The following is an 8352-nucleotide window of genomic DNA, read 5'->3' as shown; positions in this document are numbered from 1 at the left end:
GTTGAAAATGTTAAGTCAGACGCTATGATCGGAGTTTATGATGACTTTGTCATTTTGTATGTCAAGACTCTTAAGCAAATTATCTTGTTCCGATGAATAGAGAAAATGTGATTGAGATGAAAGAACCCACTTAAAGTAATGAGATAAACTTACACAATTTTTTTGAAAGATTGTCAAAATCGGTAGATATTTCGCTCTAATAATATGATTTAAAAAACAATATTTTTTTTATTGCTATATCTATTATTGGTAAAAATACATTGGTGATAATTGTTCTATACCGAACTTTTTGTTTGAGCCTAGCTCAATGATACGTCGGTCCAATAATATATCTATTCGTTTATATAAGCATCATACTATAACCTTATATATCAGATAATATGTCTTACTCTAACCTGCCTCCACTTTAACCTTATACTGATTTAGGCGTCTCGAAGTATGTTTTGCAGGTACACCCACCCTTTTTTTATTCATCAGATTTCAGTCTAAACCTCCACATCTGAACATTCCTTCCACCAATTCAACACCGAGACGTGCATAAAAATATATCGTTTTAAATTATATGTTATTGAATTTTTTTATTTTTTTTTACCATTTTCTAAATATGCATATTTGCTTAAATAATGTGCCACCATTCATAATCTCTCTCCTATTATTGTACTACTATTGTACAGTGATAAACATAAAATGAGGAAACAAATACTAAAAAAAAAGGAAAAAATTGTTGAAAAAGGTTTGTATGAGTGAGAGTTGGTCAAATAAGCAAAAATGGGTGGTGGCTAGCTACCTAAACGCACTAATGCTCCTCTTTTTAACTGTCATCATTCATGGTCAATAGAGAATGATAAATTTTGGTATAAGAATGAAAATCATAAAGGTGAATAATAATGAATTCTAAAAGCATTTCAATTTGGATTTCTCTTTGCCATGTTAATTTACTATAGCTTAGGAGGCGTAAACTAATTATTTCCACAAACATAAGCAAAAAGTACAAAACTTGTTAAGTTCAAATTGAGAAACCAATGTGATGTGTTTTAACATAAATTGCTTATTGCCGGCAATTTTTAAGACAACCCTTTACGTGAATGGTAAGTGAAGTTAACCTTAGTTCAATTAACTTTCCATGCAAGTGTTAACAGCTGTTTTCTTTAAGAATAAAGGTTTAATTTACTTTTAATTTGTGGTTCACATTTTTGGTTAAGGTAAGAAAACTTATTAGGCCGGTAATCACAATTGGTTTACTACTTTCAATTTTTTCTTTTTGGGTGTTTATATTTGTCTTTGACTGAGCTGATCCAAAAAAGTGCATATATACACACTATTAGACAATTACGTTAATCCATTTATTAAATTATCTTGATTAGTTGTTTTAGTTAATTAAGACTAATCACGCACTTTGGTTTGATAGTGACCGATATGACCCAATGGGCCGCCATCTTTTATGCTTAAAAGTTAAAATTGGACATCCACACTTTAACTATAATTGTACACTATTAATTAGAGGATGTTTGAATCAATAATTTTTATTAGGTATTATTTGAGAGGGTATTTCAAGAAAATAACTTATCAAAGTTTTATAGTTTGAATGATTGATTTGTAGAATTTTTAAAATACAAGGATTTTATAAAAAATAAAAAAATTTGGGAAAATTAAATTAGTGAATTTTAAATATCAATGTTTTTTAACAGAAATATCAAATAAAAATTAAGAATTGTGAAATTTATTCTTTACTAAAAAATTACATGATTCTCAAATCCCCGTTACAATTGTTTTAAATTATATATACTGGTTCTTATATGCTTAAAAAATTGTCCCATTAGTCCTTAATATTTTGAAATTGTGCACATTTGTCGTGATTGTTTTCTCATAAATTAGAAATTTTGGACCCCTATGAGTTTTAAAAAAATGCAAATTGGTCATTAAATTTTTTAAGTGTAGCAAGTTCATCCATACTATTTATATTTTGATCCAAATCTTTTTAGATTTATTTTTTTTATTATTATGTTTACATACGTTTATCTTATTTTGACAAACTGACTTTTAGAATGTTTATTTCTCTAATTCTCAGTTAAACACAATCGACACACATCGTTTTCATCATCATGCCAACATGTTGAAACTAATTAGATATATGTAACAAAAAAAACACTAATTAGATATTACGTGATGAAAAATTGAAGTTTAATTTACTATACATTAATGTAATATTGCAAAGTTGAAAGCTAATTGTATGAATTTCTTTGATTATGTGTAATAGTGTGTTTTTTTTTTTTTTGCTTTCTGTTAAGGAGTTTAAATGAAAGATCTCGAGTTTGAACTTCAGTCATACATATAAAATGCAATATTCATACTATTAATTGAGTTATGGGGACAATGTGCCTTTTATATCACGCAAATAAAATAATACTGTAAATATTTTTAGGCGTTTCAAAATAAATTAATGCAGGATGTTATAATCTGTCATCCCATGCAGTGATTCATCTTCAATGTACTATTTTTTTTTTTTTTGTGAGTTCTTCAATGTACTACTTTATCATTATTGTAACAATGATATAGTATCAGTAGTTAGTTTAGTATAAATAATTTCAAAAGTCAATTACCTAAATTATAATATAATTCCGACTCATATGTCAAAAAAAAAAAAAAGAATATATAATTCCGACTCATCTTAATCCATATTGCGCATACACTGAATACCGGAATTAGTCTCATTATAGTTGTTTACTAAAAAGCTTATATTAAATTTGCCATAGATATTATAGAGCTTCTAGAAATGGCTACATTCACAATATATTTATACAAAGTATTGTTTCTATGTCATTTTTTGAGGCAGCATGAAAACCCCACGTCACTATATACAAAAACTATATGGTAAAGAAATGATCAAAGATATAGCATGCTTAATTTCCAATATTAACAACAAAAGAATAAAACAAATACAAACCACCACAAAAGCTACGAATTCGAAAGATATTGAAACCTTTTTATTATCATCACATCATTATCTTCAATTTATAAAATAATTATATGTCTTATGTAATGTTGGGTGGCTTCAATTGGTGTTGTACCATTATTATTATTTTTTTTGCTGAACTAGTATTGTTGTACGTTACCGTATATATGCATGCATCTTGACAAATACCATGTTATATGTCATCACTGAAACTTACTCTCCATCTAACTAATTGGGATTACAAATGATTTGTCATTGTGACTAAAATATAAACCGATAAAGCAGCTAACTTGTCTGCAACTTCAATTGTTAATTCAATTATAAATTAAATTAGTATCTTTTTAGTTAATTAACACTCAGGTTTACAGGTTAGGGGGATAACGACATTTTTCATTGAAGATGTGTGTCGGTGTTGTGATGTAATTATTTTTAATTACGTCATTTTAAAAAATAATTATCAATGCCAATTGGTTAGTGTTAAGTTTGATGTCCTAAGTTTGTGTTGATGCTTCTAAAAAGTTACGTAAAATCTGACAAATAATTTTTTTATTTAAGAATCAAATTTAGGTTCTTTCAAGTGAAACATTTGAGTTAGATCACTTGATTTAATTAGAATTTTTTTAGTAATATTGTTCTGAACTGATCCAATGTCCAGACCTTCATCATAACAAGGTCCAATTTGATGAGGTCTTTCTAATTATTGAAAATCCTTCGACTCATAACGCATCAACAACTAGTAATGTTTTCAAAAATTACCGGATTCAAACGTTGATGAGGCATCGTTTGTAACAAACTCTCCATTAATGTTCAACGGGTCTTCTCCCTGATCACTTAAACAAAATGGCCATTCACAAGGACACAATCCTAATCACAAAAAAAAAAAAACACTTTTTGTTCGATTACTGATTTGAGAGTTAGAGTAACTGTATTTTAAATTATATTTGTCGAATAATTTGGTTCTTCCGTCAACTTTTAACATATAAATTATATCTTTTAGTATCTTCAAGTTAACACAAAACCAACTTACCTAACGTAATTCAAAAATAGAATTTTATTTGCCGATTTTTAAATTTTAGGAGAAAATATTCGACCCCTACAATTTCAAGAGACGCGGTTTGATAATTTATTCTCATAATTATTGATTATTAGACAGAGGAAATATTAATTGTAATTTTTTTTATTAAATATCGTTAATCTTGCTATGTCTCAATAACATATCAACACTACAACAAATGAAGGCCTTTAATAGCGCTTGTTTTGGCTTTTAATAGCGCTTTAAAGTGCTATTACTGATACCGCTATTATAAGTCCGCTGCCTATAATAGCGTTTTTAAAGCGCTATCAAATATCAACATTTAATAGCGCTTCAGGAAAAAACCGCTGTCGTATGTAAACTGGCATGACCATTAGTGCCTATAGAAACGGGTGTTTTATAGCGTTTTATGCTGAAAACGCTATGATATGTCAACCTTTAATAGCGCCCGTGCCTAAAAACGCTATGATATGTCAACCTTTAATAGCGCCCGTGCCTAAAAACGCTATTATAAGTCCTTGTATTTTTTTTTACCGTAATTTGTAATTTTATTTTAGACTTTCAAAATATATAATATTATTAATTATTAATTTTCTAAAAACTAGTGCTGTTCCATTATACATACTCTATAATATAAACAAAAGCTCTTGAAATACATTAATTCATTTCATAAACAAAATTGATCCAAGTACAAGACAAATCTGAGAACACAACCAACATATCGAGAACACTACTTGGCCCCCCACTAATTAACAATCTACCCCAAAATTAGAAAAAGCACCCCAATAACACATGTCTAGTAGTGTAACTCGAATAAACAAACCAACATTCCACAAACACCTACCAAACCTATGATGTATATCAATAGACTACAAAAGAGCAGGGAACAAGAAACACTACAGAAGCATCAGTCCACAGTTCCAAGCGTGACAGCAAGCTAACTTCAAGCACATAACGCAAATAGCTCAGGGAGAATACCGAACATCTGTACTGAAAAAAGCAGAAAACTAGTAATGAATAATGGAAGTATCTCTAGCTGGTTGTGCATTGGATCAAGATCATTCTCTTAAATTATGCTTATAATCCCATAATGCAAAGTATGTCTCATTCTCATTAGCTAAAAGAGAGCTCTTTCAACTAGAAGTGTCTCCAGCTCAGTTCCAAAAAAAAAAAAGAAGTGTCTCCAGCTAATGTTGCATCTGAGATCACAAATTTAGTTGTAAGGGCTAAAAATTTCAAATAGCAACCACAATAGTTAGATACTTAATACTACAAAAACACCCCACATTATAACATGATAATTTTGGCACTAATAAATTTTGTAGAAGATTGTAGTAATATATTTTGTTAAATAGACCACTCTTAGTAGAAGATTGTGACTACAAATAATGTGAGAATTATATTAAGGAATGCAAAGATAATTAATAGTTTAAAATTCAAATTTGAGTCACAATGTCACATACATAAAAAGAGGAGCTAATTCTTCCATGGATATTTCTACAATCGAATATGGTAAGCTTTCCTAACTTTACTATATAAGAAACCTAACTATGGTAAGTGAGCTGAGAAAGGGACATAACATGAGGAATATTGCGTGTGAAATAGTAGTACAAACCTCAAATTCTTGCTATTAAGACTCAAGGACACCAATATTATTGAGTAATTCAATTGGGACTTCCTGACCTCCTTTCTTAAAAGAGTATGAGCCTGCATCAGATTTGCAAAATCTAGATTACAACAAAAGATTCTAAAACTTGAACCATGAAGTGTTTTCTTAAATTTCAAAAGGATAATATTTGCTAACCATAAAAGACCAGGAAATGGTAAGTTTTTAGCCCCTTACAGTTTTGAATGCATCCAGTGCAGCTGTTGCATCAAACATAATGAACGATTCTCCAAGTTCAAGAAATGTATGTCATATAGAGAGAAATAAGTTCTAGCTCCAACTTAAAATGAGAGAAAGAGAAACAAAAATAACAGGATCATCAAGACACGTGTATGTCTAGTTCAAATATCAAGTAGCTAAAAGATTAGCCAATACACATTTAGTCCCTGTGCTTCAACAAACCCCTTATGTAAGATTGGACTTAACCTCTTAGAATATAAAAGAAATGGAATGGGAATATTAGTACATGAATGAAAAGAAACATGTTATAGCATATTTGTTTCAAAAACTGTACAAAAAGTGTAGGTAAACGGATCAAATGTTATTTTGTGTCTTTTTACAATGGTTTATACATTATGTAATGTAGCATGTACACTTTTTATTAAAGGCATGTCTAGTGTATGACATGTCGCTGTTTGACACCGACATATATAGTTACATTCAATCACTTTTGTTTTCTCAAATTGTTACTAATATGGTATCTGTGATTCTATTTGTTAGCATCATGTCCTGTGTTTATGTCGTTGCTTCATTAGAACGAGCAGTGGAGAACAATGATCATTATATAGAATTGTAGAACAGAATTAAAAGACTTCATGTGACAATTTGTTCCGGCCAGTAATTTTTTTTTTGTAGTGTCTAAAGAAGACATAAGATTAGGCTTCAAACTTCCAAACTGCACTCTGTCATAGTCACTATGCCCTTGGTTTTGCATCAATCCATTCTTTCCAGAAACCCTTAAAATATCTGATAATAAGGTAATACTGAATATAAGAACATACTTAAAGTAGAAGAATTTAAAAAAATAAAGGGTACTGCAAGCACATGAATTTATCAAGAGATAAGTAACTTCACTGTTGTCAAATATATATAGGAGACTATTCCCTTTTTTCATAATAATAACTAGATTTTAGTTCATTTTAAAGGAGATAATAATCTTCAGAACATTAGAAAAATGAGATAATGAAATACCAGTAGATAACTAACTTCACAAGTGTAGTAAATTTAGACTCTCCGATAACATTTGAATATTCTAGCAGGGACAATTGTTTCTTGACTATGTCACACACATTCTGCACATTTTCGGATTTAGCCTGCACAAAAGTCCATTCTTGCCCTATATCATCTTAAATGTTACAAATGTTAAAGATCAGGCCACATTAAACTGCCAAGTATAATTATTATGAGAATAAGACACCATTAAATAACTCTAACACAAAAGAAAAGCTGCAATGGTTAACAACAAAATAGCAGATTTCATGATTTCATAATGGAGATAGCTTAGATATCAAATGTTGTAAGTAATATTTAGCATCTTCACTAAAAACAGGAGCCTACAAGCTCTATAATCCCTATTCCATTCTCACCTATAAATCAAAAACAATAGAAGGAACCAACAAACATCTACCACACTAAGAATATATAGTTTCTTAATTAAGCTGATAGTAGTACTAGAGAATAAGGGGTACTGCTTTGCCTGTAGCTTGACCATTCTCTTATACTCTGTTGTATCCTGGATAAATAGATGATATAGCCTTCTAATTTAAATCAATTTTGCAAATTCAATTTTTTCAAACTTTTATAATGTGAGCTATAATGCAACATATACTGTAACTTATCCCTAAGCATACCTTAATGACGACAGTTTGAGTTGTGAGAGCATGGCGACGGACAGCGATGAACGGTGACGAACGAGTACAACTTCTGACAGTGAAAGTAGTGGGTAATTGGATTAAGGTTCTTGGAGAGAAGAGATTTATGGGTTATGGGTTAGGGTTCACAGTGGTTTCTGGGTTCTTGGATATTAGCTAGGATTGACAATAATGTGAGAAGGATATCTACTGCACGAAACAATTGTAATTGGAGAAGAGGAACGATTTCTCTAACTTCGAGTTCCGTTTGCCGTGAGTTTGATTACAGAGGAACGATTTCTCTAAGTTCGATTCCTTTGGGTTTGAAGCTAGAAGATGATCGATTTCAATTCTAGGGTTTGAGTTCAATGTTTGCTGGGAATTGTTTGAAGAAGCTAGAAGAAGATTGATTTCGTTTCTAGGGTTTGAGTTCAACCTTTGCTGGGAAGTGGTTTTGAAATTGCAAGTGAGAAGTGTGTGAAATTTTCTCTGTTTTTATTCATTTATTTTTACTTTTATTATTATAAGCAGGTCAAAGGTTCGATACCCGCCCACCACAGGTTTTTATTTATTAATTTCCTTTACTATAGTGGTTTTGTAAAACGTGTTATTATAGGCTATAAGCTTTAATAGCGTAATTTCAAAAGCGCTACTATAGAGTTCCGCCTTTGAGGCTTTAATAGCGGTTTGCAGCAAAGCGCTATTATAGTGTACTTTAGTTCAAGGCTTTAATAACGCTTTTTGTAAAAGCGCTATCATAAGGGCTCCGGATTAAGTTTTAATAGCGTTTTTTAATAAAGCGCTATTAAATGGGCGCTATTAAAACTCATTTTTGTAGTAGTGCAAATGA

General features: G+C 30.4%; 1 long non-coding RNA gene across 2 annotated transcripts; it reads right to left on the bottom strand.

Moving 5' to 3' along the window:
* Positions 1-4639: 4639 nt before the first annotated feature.
* LOC123914271 lies at positions 4640-7962 on the bottom strand. 2 transcript variants are annotated; one of them, XR_006811787.1, is made up of 5 exons: positions 7503-7962; positions 6844-6997; positions 5791-6618; positions 5602-5693; positions 4640-4976 (listed from the first exon to the last, which is right to left on the bottom strand). It is a non-coding gene; the product is annotated as an uncharacterized LOC123914271 (long non-coding RNA). The 2 variants fall into 2 exon arrangements; XR_006811786.1 differs by having other exon boundaries at positions 5791-6997.
* Positions 7963-8352: the final 390 nt, after the last annotated feature.

Source organism: Trifolium pratense, linkage group LG3, assembly GCF_020283565.1.
Source record: "Trifolium pratense cultivar HEN17-A07 linkage group LG3, ARS_RC_1.1, whole genome shotgun sequence".
Classification (NCBI taxonomy): Eukaryota; Viridiplantae; Streptophyta; class Magnoliopsida; order Fabales; family Fabaceae; genus Trifolium; species Trifolium pratense.
This window is presented reverse-complemented; position numbering and strand designations above follow the sequence as displayed.